Source organism: Bombina bombina, chromosome 2 (assembly GCF_027579735.1).
Source record: "Bombina bombina isolate aBomBom1 chromosome 2, aBomBom1.pri, whole genome shotgun sequence".
In the NCBI taxonomy this organism is placed as follows: Eukaryota; Metazoa; Chordata; class Amphibia; order Anura; family Bombinatoridae; genus Bombina; species Bombina bombina.
The window spans coordinates 467,796,498-467,812,418 of NC_069500.1; the positions used below are offsets into that span (position 1 = coordinate 467,796,498).

General features: G+C 40.5%; 1 protein-coding gene across 1 annotated transcript in view; it reads right to left on the minus strand.

Annotated features, from left to right (window-relative positions):
* KIAA1671 (KIAA1671 ortholog) overlaps positions 1–15,921 on the minus strand; it is a 532,635-nt gene that overhangs the window by 338,549 nt on the left and 178,165 nt on the right. The gene's annotated exons all lie outside the window — the stretch shown is intronic.

Sequence of the window (15,921 nt, forward strand, 5' to 3'; positions counted from 1 at the left end):
TTAATTACAAGAGAGAAACAACGGCTGTAAGAAATATAGCAGTGTTAGGTTTGTGGAGTTTGCAGTATGCACTTCAGTTCTTACAGGAACTAGAACGACCAGAATTTTCAGAAATAAATTACAGTATGGAGACAAAATAAATAATTATTGTATATTGCACAATTTTTCCTACAAATTAACCTCTAGACAGTAAGTTCCACATGTATCAATTACTATGTCAAATCTTATTGTATTTCACTTTATACACCAAAAAAAGTTATGTATTCAGCACCGTGGAATAACAAAATGTATACTTACCTGATAAATTTATTTCTAGACACGTGAGTCATCATCAATTACTGTTGGGAATATCACTCCTGGCCAGCAGGAGGAGGCAAAGAGCACCACAGCAAAGCTGTTAAGTATCACTTCCCTTCCCACAATCCCCAGTCATTCGACCGAAGAAAAGTGTGAGAAAGGAAATAACCCAAGGTGTAGAGGTGCCTGACGTTTAGACAAAAAACTGTCTGAAAAAAGGGGTGGGCCGTGGACTCACCGTGTCTAGAAAGAAATACATTTATCAGGTAAGCATATATTTTGTTTTCTTTCTTAAAGGGACAGTCTAGGCCAAAATAAACAGAATGCATTTTAACAGTTTCTCACCACTAGAGGGTGTTAGTTATTGTATTTCATATAGATAACACTGTGCTCGTGCATGTGAAGTTATCTGGGAGCAGGCACTGATTGGCTAAACTGCAAGCCTGTCAAAAGAACTCAAATAAAGGGGCAGTTTGCAGAGGCTTAGATACAAGATAATCATGGAGGTTAAAAGTATATTAATATAACTGTGTTGGTTATGCAAAACTGGGGAATGGGTAATAAAGGGATTATCTATCTTTTAAAACAATACAAATTACTGTTGGGAATCAATACCCAAGCTAAAGGACACAGATGATTAGGGAGGGACAAGACAGGTAACCTAAACAGAAGGCACCACCGCTTGAAGAACCTTTCTCCCAAAAGAACCTCAGTTGAAGCAAAATAATCAAATTTGAAAAACTTGGACAGGGTCTGCAGATAAAAACAAAGATGCAGCCTTGAAATCCGTTCCACAGAAGCTTAGTTTTTGAAAAACCCAAGAAGAAGAGACAGCCCTAGTGGAATGAGCTGTAATCCTCTCAGGAGACTGCTGCCCAGTTGTATAAAGCAAAACGAATTATACTTCTCAACCAGAGAAAAAGAGGAGTAGTAGAAGCTGTCTGACCTTCACGTTTCCTAGAGAAACAAACAAACAAACAGGACAGAAGACTGGCGAAAATCCTTAGTCGCCTGAAAACAAAAGTCTTAAAGCATGCACGAGCTCCAAGCTGTGCAACAAAGATTCTTCAGAAAAGAAGAACTACGACAAAGAGAAGGAACCACAATTTCCTGAGGTAAATATGTCGGAAACCACTTTAGGAAGGAACCTGACTTAGTATGAAGAACCGCCTCAACAGCATGAAAGATAAGGTGAATCACGCTGCAAAGCTGAGAGTTCCGGTACTCTCCGAGCAGAAGAGAATGCAATAAGAATCAAAACCTTCCAAGATAACTTTATATCTATGGAATGCAAAGGCTCCAATGGAGCCTGCTGTAAAACTTTAAGAACAAAGTTAAGACTCCCAGAAGAAGCAAAAAAAATCTAAACACAGGCCTGATACTGACCAAGGCCTGACAAAAGATTGCACATCTGGCACGTCCGCCAGATACTATGCAGCAACAAGGATAATGCAGAAATCTGACCTTTCCAGACCTTCCTGTAGAAAGAACAAAATTCTAAGAATCCTGAACCTACTCCAAGAGTATCCCTAGGATTCACACCAATAAGATTTTTACGCCATTTCTTATAGAAAATCATACTCGTAACAGGCTTGTAAGCCTGAATCATGGACCCAATGACCGACTCAGAAACTACGCTTAGACAGAACTAAGCGTTCAAACTCCAAGCAGACAGCCCCTGAGAAACGAAATCTGGAAGAAGGAAGGTACCCTGAAGTAGAAGGTCCTTCCTCAGAAGCATATTCCAAGGTGGGAGAGACAATCTCTCCACTAAGTCCGCATACCAGAACCTGCGAGGCCACGCAGAGGCTATTAGATTACAGATGCTCTCTCTTAATTAATACGTGCAGAGACTCGTGGAAAGGAGAGCAAACAGAGGAATATGAAGCCAGACAGAAAACCCAAGGGATCTCCACAGCATCTAGCAGAATGGCCTGAGTATCCCTTGACTTTAACCGTACCTTAAAAGCTTGGCATTTTGCCAAGACGCCAATAGATCCAACTCCAGCATCCCCTATTTGAGGATTAAGCTGGAGAACACCTCCGGATAGAATTCCCACTCCCCGGGATGAAAAATCTGTCCAGAAGTCCGATTTCCCAATTGATCACCCCTGGAAAGTGGAAGACAGACAGCAAAAGTAAGCTCCAACCCACTGAACAATCTAAGTCACCTCCTACATGGCTAAGGAACTCAGAGTTCCTCCCTGGTGGTTGATATAAACCATTGAGGTGATTTGTCCGACTGGAACCAAGCAAAGGCCGACTGAGGCCAAGCCATCCAAGCATATTAAATTGCTCTCAACTCCAAGATGTTATAGAGTTGAGCAAACACTTCAGAGTCCATAATCCCTGCACCTTCAACAAAACCCAGACTGCTTCCCAGCCCAGCAGGTTGGCGTAAATGGTCACATCACCCAGGGAGGTCTCCAAAAGCACACGCCTTGAGACAGATACTCCTGGAAAAACCACTACGGGAGAGAGACTCTTGGCTCTGGAGCTATCCTCTTGAGCCAGATCCGAAAGTTCTCTATATTATAGAAAAAACAAAAAAAAACAAAAAAGGAATGATGTTCATAGTAATCAGACCAATTCTTCCATACATTGAATCACTGACAAGTGAAGAAAATTAACGGCAGCTAGAAGCAAAATCCCAACCTTCTGGTTGTAAAGAGACTAAACTATCTACTGGACCACTAGAGATTGCTGCTGGTCGGACAATAAACTGCAGAGAGGAAAAGGAACAAATCTTTGGTTCCAGATTCATTTCCCATCTATGGGAAAAAAGATTAGACGAGATCTCTTAAAAAAAGAGTTTGCTCGAAGGTGACACCTGAACCTATATATTATCCAGGAAGGTACCCCCGCAGCATCCCAAGATTTGAAAGTCTTTTTAGGATGGATAAAACTCAGAAACCTGAGGAAAACCCGACTCATGGGTACAATAAATACACATCCTTCAGGTCTATATTCGTTATGAACAGACCATCATGAACCAAAGTAGAATGGATACTACTTTGAAGATCAGAACCAGAGAAACTCGAGGTAAATACCTAGATCCCATTCTGAAACTGGGACTGGAACCATCACTCCCAGAGAGGAAGGCCCTAAACCCAGTTCAAGGAATATCTCTCATCATACCTGGATTGCAAAAATGCTATCTGCCCCTGGGAGGAATCTTAGAATTGGAAGAGAAAAAGAAGAACATTCCTTCAGTCTTACTCTATTGACGAGTGGAATAAAAACCCTATTTCACTCGTAAATTCAGAGGATAATTCTGCAAGACTGAGTCTAAACAAGGTCACATACTTGAAAGGAATTGCCAGAAGCTTGGATTTGGAGGTAATCTAAGAAGTTGAACCTGCAATTGCAGAACTATAAAGCCTAGGCTGTACCACTAAGCCTAGAGAACTTCTTCATAGGAAGGAACAACAGAAATGATAAAGTTCACAAAACTTTCAAAAGGTCGACAACGACAGAGGTATCAATGTCGTCCAAGTAGCCAAAACCTCCTTTAACAGAACCCACAGAAGCTACCGGCGAATACTCCTCACCAGACTTAAGAGAGAGCAACCTGTGTAGCAGAATGTGGAGCAGAAACCTTGGTATCTGAATCTTCAAAATGTCCTCTTGCATTTTCCCTATAAAATAGAAAAAGCAGATAAAACTACAGATACTGCAGAAGATACCAGAGCTGTAAAATCTGCAAGCAAATGCACTCTTCCAAGAGTTTGAGAGGAACCGCAGGGCACTGCATGTGATGCCATAAAGGCTTGGGACGTTAAAGGAGAAAGCTGTGACATTGCCTGACCAGCATCATCCAGAGAGACATGAGGCTCAATCATTAAAAAGTTCTCAATCAGATCAAAGCAGAACAGACATATGTCCATAGGAGTAGAGTTCTAGCTCCATGGACAAATACAAAAATGTACAGTTTAACCCTTGATTGTATGCCCATCAAGAGCAGAGAGCAAGGAGAAATACATCTGTGGTAAGCCTTAGCAGCATAAGGAGAGCCACTAATATTATCATGCCCCCACACAACCATAGTCATAGGAGCAACACTCTAGCTCCATGATGGCAATAACATGAGAAGCAATAATGATAAGAACAGGCTCCTGTTCACAGAGCACAAAAAAAAAACAGACCCCAAGACCTAAAACCTACTCATTAGTTATACATGGGCACTGTGTTTGACACTTTAATTCCTAAAGATACACTTGGGTGTACTGTCAGGTCAAAAAAATGAGAGGAAAGTCAGCTAGCCACTAAATGCTACACCGGAGGTCTCTGTAAAGATAGTTATACACATAGGGCTAACATCGATAGACACTGTGAATACTAAAAACTGCTACATCGTAGAAATTCCTTAGTGGCATGAAGGTAAAACTTCAAACACCCTGACCACATCCAAATTATGCAACAATCGTTCCTTAGAAGAAGGAGAAATAGGACACAAAGATGGAACCACAATTTCCTGATGATTGATGATGTTGTACAAAACTACATTAGGTAAGAAACCTGGCTGAGTTCTCAAAACCGCCTTATCCTGATGAAACGCCAAATAAAGAGGATCACACTGAAGAGCTGAGAACTCGGAAACCTATAGGCAGAAGATATTGCAAGTGAAAGAGTACTTTTCAAGAAAGAAACTTAATATTTAAGCAATGCATTGGCTCAAATGGAGCTTACTATAGGACCTTCAGAACAAGATTAAGACTCCATGGAGAAGAGATTGATTTGAAAACTGGCCTGATTCTAACTAGAGCTTTAACAAAGCACTGATCATCAGGCAACCATGATAACTTCCTATGTAACAGAACAGATAGGGCCGATATTTGACCCTTAAAAGAACTGGACTGGCCAGGTGTTGAATTCCCACTTGTAAAAATAGGATTTTGTGACTCTCACTACCATTAGAAAGAAATAAAAAGGAGCAAATTGTGGACATAAATAAAAACAAAGTGCATGAGCTGAATTTCATATATTGTATGATGTTTCCCTTTAGTCAGTGATGAATGGCAGCAAAGTGCATGTCTGAGCTGAAGTCAACAGACACTCACTGAAGTGAATTTGAAGACAAATACTATTGCTCAGTTATAGGACCAGTCAACACATTAGATTTGCATAATCAACAAATGCAAGATAACAAGACAATGCAATAGCACTTAGTCTGAACTTCAAATGAGTAGTAGATTTTTTTATAACTAATTTCAAAGTTATGTATATTTCCACTCCCCTTGTACCATGTGATAGCAATCAGCCAATCACAAATGCATATACGTATAGTCTGAATTCTTGCACATGCTCAGTAGGATCTGGTGACTCAAAAAGTGTAAATATAAAACACTGTGCACATTTTTTTTTAATGGAAATAAATTGGAAAGTTAAAATTACATGCTGTATCTGAATCATGAAAATTGAATTAAACTGAGTGTCCCTTTAAGCTAGTTTTAAAGGGACAGATTATTTTGTTTCATATGTTCTTCATGATCCATTTTATCTGCTGCATATTAAATTGTTCTACCTTTATATTTTCATTTAAAATAGCTGATTTTCCTGTTGAAACATCCACCTATAGTAAATATTTAAATACTGCGGTAACAGTCAAAGAAAGGGTATGCAAACAAGAAGAAATCAACTTTCCAATGTGGAGTCGCTAGAGAGGGAAAGCAAATCCTTATTAAGGTACAATTAACTCGTATCTGCTGCTGCCAGAGTACATTGTCCCTTTAAGGACTAAGGGTCCTTAACCCTTTGAGTGCTAAGCTGAATTTTTTTTTTACTGTTTTTAAATAAAACATTTAACTTTTTTTTGTTTTACAGATCCCCAAGACTTATACCTTATATAAAGGGTAGGCGATTACCTTTCCAACGGTGGGTCTTGGGGGTCTGTAGCTGCTTAGATGCCTGAGATACAGGCTTCTAAGCAGCATGCCCCCTTTCCCTATACTTTACATTGTCCATTTTAAATAAAGTTGCGCGGTGACGTCATCACGTCATTGCACGTGACGTCACCATGCAAAACGTGAAGCCCTGACGATGCCTGTCACTATACAGGCCCGATTGTCAGGGTAGGAATGGGTGGAAGCCTCCAGATCTCCCTCAAGGTGGGAGAGTGCAAGCAACGGCTCAGAGCCGTCGTTAGCACTCAAGAAGTTAGGGACATTGTACACTAGATTTTTCGTTGCATAAATGTGTTGTAGATGATCCGTTTATGTATCCCATCTGGGAGTGTTTTTGTAAAAATGTATAGTTTTCCTTATTTTTAAATAACATTGTGCTGATTTTCAGACTCCTAACCAAGCCCCAAAGTTTTAGATGTATACTGATGTATACAGACTTCACATTGATTCTGTTTGTATAATGGGTCTATTCATATGCAGGGGAGAGGGGAGGGTCTGCTCTCAGCCCTTTTCACTGGGTGTTCCAGACTAATCTCATCAACAGTGCTAAACTGGGAGCTTCTAAGTAAGTATATATTAATATCTGTGCATTTTATTCTTTACTAGTCCTAAAGCCCATGTACACGGGCCATTTTTTGCAGTACAGCGGTCCCACCCCTTGCTCTCTCTCTCCCCACTCTCTTTTGCTCTCTCTCTCTCTGCCCCCTCTCTTTTGCTCTCTCTCTCTGCCCCCTCTCTTTTGCTCTCTCTCCCCCCTCTCCCTCTCTTTTGCTCTCTCTCCCCCCTCTCCCTCTCTTTTGCTCTCTCTCCTCTCTTTTGCGTCACGCCCGGCCCCGCCCACTCCACGCTAGATGCCAGGTGAGGTCAGGTGAGGTCAGTTGGATTAAGGCCAGGTGTGTTTGTCCTTGCGCGTAGTCTCTACTATATAGGATAACAGAATTTATGCTTACCTGATAAATTACTTTCTCCAACGGAGTGTCCGGTCCACGGCGTCATCCTTACTTGTGGGATATTCTCTTCCCCAACAGGAAATGGCAAAGAGCCCAGCAAAGCTGGTCACATGATCCCTCCTAGGCTCCGCCTACCCCAGTCATTCGACCGACGTAAAGGAGGAATATGCATAGGAGAAATCATATGATACCGTGGTGACTGTAGTTAGAGAAAATAATTCATCAGACCTGATTAAAAAAAAAAAAACCAGGGCGGGCCGTGGACCGGACACACCGTTGGAGAAAGTAATTTATCAGGTAAGCATAAATTCTGTTTTCTCCAACATAGGTGTGTCCGGTCCACGGCGTCATCCTTACTTGTGGGAACCAATACCAAAGCTTTAGGACACGGATGATGGGAGGGAGCAAATCAGGTCACCTAGATGGAAGGCACCACGGCTTGCAAAACCTTTCTCCCAAAAATAGCCTCAGAAGAAGCAAAAGTATCAAATTTGTAAAATTTGGTAAAAGTGTGCAGTGAAGACCAAGTCGCTGCCTTACATATCTGATCAACAGAAGCCTCGTTCTTGAAGGCCCATGTGGAAGCCACAGCCCTAGTGGAGTGAGCTGTGATTCTTTCAGGAGGCTGCCGTCCGGCAGTCTCATAAGCCAATCGGATGATGCTTTTAAGCCAAAAAAAGAGAGAGAGGTAGAAGTTGCTTTTTGACCTCTCCTTTTACCAGAATAAACAACAAACAAAGAAGATGTTTGTCTGAAATCCTTTGTAGCCTCTAAATAGAATTTTAGAGCACGAACTACATCCAAATTGAGACTCCAAGGAGGAGTCAAAGGTTTGTAAACAGGCTTGATTCTAACCAGAGCCTGAACAAAAGCTTGAACATCTGGCACAGCCGCCAGCTTTTTGTGAAGTAAAACAGATAAAGCAGAAATTTGTCCCTTCAAAGAACTTGCAGATAATCCTTTCTCCAAACCCTCTTGTAGCAAGGATAGAATCTTAGGAATTTTTATCTTGTTCCATGGGAATCCTTTAGATTCACACCAACAGATATATTTTTTCCATATTTTATGGTAAATTTTCCTAGTTACAGGCTTTCTAGCCTGGACAAGAGTATCAATGACAGAATCTGAAAACCCACGCTTTGATAAAATCAAGCGTTCAATCTCCAAGCAGTCAGTTGGAGTGAAGCCAGATTCGGATGTTCGAATGGACCTTGAACAAGAAGGTCCTGTCTCAAAGGTAGCTTCCATGGTGGAGCCGATGACATATTCACCAGGTCTGCATACCAAGTTCTGCGTGGCCACGCAGGAGCTATCAAGATCACCGAAGCCCTCTCCTGATTGATCCTGGCTACCAGCCTGGGAATGAGAGGAAACGGTGGGAATACATAAGCTAGGTTGAAGGTCCAAGGCGCTATCAGTGCATCTACTAGAGTCGCCTTGGGATCCCTGGATCTGGACCCGTAGCAAGGAACCTTGAAGTTCTGACGAGACGCCATCAGGTCCATGTCTGGAATGCCCCATAATTGAGTTATTTGGGCAAAGATTTCCGGATGGAGTTCCCACTCCCCCGGATGGAAAGTCTGACGACTCAGAAAATCCGCTTCCCAATTTTCCACTCCTGGGATGTGGATTGCAGACAAGTGGCAGGAGTGATTCTCCGCCCATTTAATTATTTTGGTCACTTCCTCCATCGCCAGGGAACTCCTTGTTCCCCCCTGATGGTTGATATATGCAACAGTCGTCATGTTGTCTGATTGAAACCTTATGAATTTGGCCTTTGCTAGTTGAGGCCAAGCTTTGAGAGCATTGAATATCGCTCTCAGTTCCAGAATGTTTATCGGGAAAAGAGATTCTTCCCGAGACCATAGACCCTGAGCTTTCAGGGGTTCCCAGACCGCGCCCCAGCCCACCGGACTGGCGTCGGTCGTGACAATGACCCACTCTGGTCTGCGGAAGCTCATTCCCTGTGACAGGTTGTCCAGGTTCAGCCACCAACGGAGTGAATCTCTGGTTCTTTGATCTACTTGGATCGTCGGAGACAAGTCTGTATAATCCCCATTCCACTGTCTGAGCATGCACAGTTGTAATGGTCTTAGATGAATTCGTGCAAAAGGAACTATGTCCATTGCCGCAACCATCAAACCTATTACTTCCATGCACTGCGCTATGGAAGGAAGAAGAACAGAATGAAGTACTTGACAAGAGCTTAGAAGTTTTGATTTTCTGGCCTCTGTCAGAAAAATCTTCATTTCTAAGGAGTCTATTATTGTTCCCAAGAAGGGAACTCTTGTTGACGGGGACAGAGAACTTTTTTCTATGTTCACTTTCCACCCGTGAGATCTGAGAAAGGCTAGGACAATGTCCGTATGAGCCTTTGCTTTTGACAGAGACGACGCTTGAATCAGTATGTCGTCCAAGTAAGGTACTACTGCAATGCCCCTTGGTCTTAGCACCGCTAGAAGGGACCCTAGTACCTTTGTGAAAATCCTTGGAGCAGTGGCTAATCCGAATGGAAGTGCCACAAACTGGTAATGCTTGTCCAGAAAGGCGAACCTTAGGAACCGATGATGTTCCTTGTGGATAGGAATATGTAGATACGCATCCTTTAAATCCACCGTGGTCATGAATTGACCTTCCTGGATGGTAGGAAGAATTGTTCGAATGGTTTCCATTTTGAACGATGGAACCCTGAGAAATTTGTTTAGAATCTTGAGATCTAAAATTGGTCTGAATGTTCCTTCTTTTTTGGGAACTATGAACAGATTGGAGTAAAACCCCATCCCTTGTTCTCCTAATGGAACAGGATGAATCACTCCCATTCTTAACAGGTCTTCTACACAATGTAAAAATGCCTGTCTTTTTATTTGGTTTGAAGACAATTGAGACCTGTGGAACCTCCCCCTTGGGGGTAGTTCCTTGAATTCCAGGAGATAACCTTGAGAAACTATTTCTAGCGCCCAAGGATCCTGAACATCTCTTGCCCAAGCCTGAGCAAAGAGAGAGAGTCTGCCCCCCACCAGATCCGGTCCCAGATCGGGGGCCAACACTTCATGCTGTCTTAGTAGCAGTGGCAGGTTTCTTGGCCTGCTTACCCTTGTTCCAGCCTTGCATCGGTCTCCAGGCTGGTTTGGTTTGAGAACTATTACCCTCTTGCTTAGAGGGTGTAGAATTTGAGGCTGGTCCGTTTCTGCGAAAGGGAAGAAAATTTGGCTTATTTTTAGCCTTAAAAGACCTATCCTGAGGAAGGGCGTGGCCCTTTCCCCCAGTGATGTCTGAAATAATCTCTTTCAAGTCAGGGCCAAACAGTGTTTTACCCTTGAAAGGGATGTTAAGCAATTTGTTCTTGGAGGACACATCCGCTGACCAAGACTTTAGCCAAAGCGATCTGCGCGCCACAATAGCAAAACCTGAATTTTTCGCCGCTAATCTAGCTAATTGCAAAGTGGCGTCTAAGATAAAAGAGTTAGCCAATTTAAGTGCTTGAACTCTGTCCATAACCTCCTCATACGAAGATTCTTTATTGAGCGACTTTTCTAGTTCTTCGAACCAGAAACACGCTGCTGTAGTGACAGGAACAATGCATGAAATTGGTTGTAGAAGGTAACCTTGCTGAACAAACATCTTTTTAAGCAAACCCTCTAATTTTTTATCCATAGGATCTTTGAAAGCACAACTATCTTCTATAGGGATAGTAGTGCGTTTGTTTAGAGTAGAAACCGCCCCCTCGACCTTGGGGACTGTCTGCCATAAGTCCTTTCTGGGGTCGACCATAGGAAATAATTTCTTAAATATAGGGGGAGGAACAAAAGGTATGCCGGGCCTTTCCCATTCCTTATTTACAATGTCCGCCACCCGCTTGGGTATAGGAAAAGCATCGGGGGGCACCGGGACCTCTAGGAACTTGTCCATCTTACATAATTTCTCTGGAATGACCAAATTGTCACAATCATCCAGAGTAGATAACACCTCCTTAAGCAGAGCGCGGAGATGTTCTAATTTAAATTTAAAAGTAATAACATCAGGTTCAGCTTGTTGAGAAATTTTTCCTGAATCTGAAATTTCTCCCTCAGACAAAACCTCCCTCCTGGCCCCTTCAGATTGGTGTGAGGGTATGTCAGAACCATTATCATCAGCGTCCTCATGCTCTTCAGTATCTAAAACAGAGCAATCGCGCTTTCTCTGATAAGTGGGCATTTTGGACAAAATGTTTTTAATAGAATTATCCATTACAGCCGTTAATTGTTGCATAGTAAGAAGGATTGGCGCACTAGATGTACTAGGGACCTCTTGTGTGGGCAAGACTGGTGTAGACACAGAAGGGGATGATGCAGTACCATGCTTACTCCCCTCGCTTGAGGAATCATCTTGGGCAACATCATTATCAGTGGCATCATTGTCCCTACTTTGTTTGGACACTATGTCACATTCATCACATATATTTAAATGGGGAGGAACCTTGGCTTCCAAACATACAGAACATAGTCTATCTGATGGTTCAGACATGTTAACAGGCATAAACTTGATAACAAAGCACAAAAAACGTTTTAAAATAAAACCGTTACTGTCACTTTAAATTTTAAACTGAACACACTTTATTACTGAATATGTGAAAAAGTATGAAGGAATTGTTCAAAATTCACCAAAATTTCACCACAGTGTCTTAAAGCCTTAAAAGTATTGCACACCAAATTTGAAAGCTTTAACTCTTAAATTAACGGAACCGGAGCCGTTTTTACATTTAACCCCTATACAGTCCCTGGTATCTGCTTTGCTGAGACCCAACCAAGCCCAGAGGGGAATACAATACCAAATGACGCCTTCAATAAGCTTTTTCAGTGGTTCTTAGCTCCTCACACATGCATCTGCATGCCTTGCTTTCCAAAAACAACTGCGCATTAGTGGCGCGAAAATGAGGCTCTGCCTATGACTAGAAAAGGCCCCCAGTGAAAAAGGTGTCCAATACAGTGCCTGCCGTTTTTTTAATACATCCCCAAGATTAAAAGAACTATTTATAGTTATAATCCACTAAATATACTTATAAAGTAATCGTTTTAGCCCAGAAAAATGTCTACCAGTCTTTAAAGCCCTTGTGAAGCCCTTTATTCTTATACTAAACTAAGAAAATGGCTTACCGGTTCCCATAGGGAAAATGACAGCTTCCAGCATTACCAAGTCTCGTTAGAAATGTGTCATACCTCAAGCAGCAAAGTCTGCCCACTGTTTCCCCCAACTGAAGTTAATTCATCTCAACAGTCCTGTGTGGAAACAGCCATCGATTTTAGTAACGGTTGCTAAAATCATCTTCCTCTTACAAACAGAAATCTTCATCTCTTTTCTGTTTCAGAGTAAATAGTACATACCAGCACTATTTTAAAATAACAAACTCTTGATTGAAGAATAAAAACTACATTTAAACACCAAAAAACTCTTAACCATCTCCGTGGAGATGTTGCCTGTGCAACGGCAAAGAGAATGACTGGGGTAGGCGGAGCCTAGGAGGGATCATGTGACCAGCTTTGCTGGGCTCTTTGCCATTTCCTGTTGGGGAAGAGAATATCCCACAAGTAAGGATGACGCCGTGGACCGGACACACCTATGTTGGAGAAAGTAGTGTCTATTGCATGCAGTTAAATCAAAATTGGTGTATACTGTCCCTTTAAGGTTTGTGAGCAACATGCTACAGTTCTGTAATGGTAATAAGCACTTTTCTCATGCCTTCCTTTTTATATTCCATTATTGATAAGTACTGTATTCTGTATTTTCTTGTTTGTATTTTTCTCTCATACACTGCCTTATTCAGTATAAAAAAAAGGTTAATGACTTTGTTTATTGTATATGCATTCTTTGCTGTGTCAATCTGTTGCTTAGTTACTTCATGATCATGTCACGTGCTTACAAGAAAAAGAATATACGGTAAGGGGCAGTTAATGTCTGATTAAGTAAAGATAGAAATGAATTACATGACTGGTACGTGGAAAATCTACATATTGGAATGTAAACCATCTCATATTACACATTAGCCTATGTGAGTAACCAGCTGAACAGATTGGCTACATAAATAAAATGTATGGGATAGAGCAGATATATATATATTACAGAACCATCAATACCACTTAGGCTACAAAAGCTATAATATACTACCAATAACACTAAAGGCAAAATGACTATCACCTAAGGGGATTTCGGATTCACATTTCACTTAGGTACAACGATTCTGTAAAGAAAGCTAAGACTCAGAATCCACTGATATAGAACAGGAGATAAAGCCATGGGCTAATGGCTCTTTCATAGGTTTGAATGCTAAGTAATTGTGAGTAGGACAGTGAGAGCACAAAGAGACTACTTAGCAGGGATGATAATTACAAAAGCACACAAAGTTGTTATGAGATGGATCAGTAGGACACAGTACTTAGGTCTGTCAGCTCTTTGCTGTTAAAATAGAATTACTATATAATGTCAATACTATTAAAACCTGTTTAATTTGTTTTTAACTTTTTTTTTCTCTTAACATTTTTTGATTATCAGTCTACTTACTGTTTTACCTGTGTATATACACACACACACATACATATACATATATATATATATATATATATATATATATATATACACACACACACACACACAAACATATATACATATAGAATAGACAGACAACAGATGGGGCGCATATACTGAATATACACACACACACACACACACATATATATATATATACATATATATATATATACATATATATATATATATATATATATATATATATATATATATATATATAAACACACACACACACACGCACACACACAAACATATATACATATAGAATAGACAGACAACAGATGGGGCGCATATACTGAATATACAAATGATAGTAAAAATATGATATTAAATCAAATTAAACACACGGCATATACCAATATGCAATATACATATAATGTAATGTAATTCTAGTCCCAGGGTAGGGTCAGTACTGAGCACTGTCCACAGAGTATGTGTATATCCACAAAAAGATGATGGCCACACTCCTCACAGATAAATCAAGGTAAACTATGAGATAAGAGAGAAAACAGAGTGGTGCATCATGTGTAGATAAACCAGACGTGTATGGTGGAAACACTTATGAGAATGCCAAATGAGTACTCACATTTTAAACAAGCACCCTTATGTGCTAGTAGACATGAGCTGATATTTTAGGGCGTATCAGCTTAACCCACTCCAGGAGCTCCCAGTTAGATGAGCTCTAAAATAAGGGGAAAAACATGAGAGCGCCTCATGTGAAGATCAACCAGACTAAGGTGATAGAAATGATAGAAATGCCAAATGTGTACTCACATTTCAATCAAGCACACTTATGTGCTAGTAGACACAGACTGATATATTGCAGCGTATCAGCTCACCCACTCCAGGCTTTCCCAGCAAAAGGTTCTCCCAACAAACAGACTCATAAGCAGGAAAATGAGCTTGCATCCATACAGTATTCAAATGAACATAGGAATGTAAGGTGCTACCACTTTGACTTGAGTTAAATAAAAACTTTGTTTATTAAAAACAATATATTAAAAAACAACAAGTAGTGGAAAAAGGGGGGTATCCAAGTTAGCCCCCTATTATCCAATGCGTTTCTCGGCACTAAAGAGGCCGTTTCATCAGGCATAAAACACCTTACATCAAACCAACTATTTAAATCCTTAGGCAACCAATCAATGAACAATTAGCATGAAACACCCATTATGGTTGTGTTTAACAAACAAACAGATATTGTCCACAAGCAACAATAAAAGTTATTATAGTTTAGAAAACATCACACCAAATACTGTTAAACATCACACATAAAATATTTACAATCATTAATTGTGTCAATCCATATATCTCTCTCTCTCTTACAATCTCCATACGCAAGTTGGGTAGTACTGCACTGCTCAGCAGAGGTTGGTATAGTCTTGGCTTGAAATAGGGGAATTAAGTATATGAAAAAAGAAAATCTTAAATAAAAAAAAATGTCTCTCTTATATTTCATTTATTTTCTTCCCTGTACCTGTCTCTTTGTAGTAGTTTTCCTAATTCCTTCAGATAGACTTACATCACTGTTTGTCTTCCTCCCCTCCATCTTTTTTTTTTCAATTAAATAATTATTTTGCATTCTAACAATTTTCCAGCGTACAAAGCCATTCCACCTGAATTCCAGTAATTGCCATCCAGCAGATCAGCCATATCCCACTAGTATTCTAGTAATTGCCAGTAACATCAGTCGTGGTTAGCTCACATCCATATTGAGAGCTTTCTGATATAAACTTAATTTATGACTCCATTGTCTGTCCATGATCACAAGTAATTTTGAATAATTCATAACTGGGGAGGTAACTTGGAAGTCTTGTGGTCCTTTTAAACAAATTCTTTTTTCCCCCGCTTTCTGCCTCTCTGTTTCCAGTTCAAAAGTTGGCACTCATCCTTCATCTGTCATTTGGAAGTATTCACTCAGTTCTGTCATAGCTATGGTTATACTAGTTATGTACAGTATGTGTATATATATATATATATATATATATATATATATATCCCCATCTAATACGAGGAGAGCCCAGCATAGCTAAACAGACTAGTGTTAGGACTGGTCTGACTTGGGACACCTTGTAAGTGGTAGACTGGCTTAGCAGAATATGGCCATATTGTGTGACTAAGATCCCAATTTTATTTAAAGATATTTAGACTTAAAGTCTTGCAGCATAAATATAATTTTGCTTGTTAATGTTATATACATGTGGATTCAA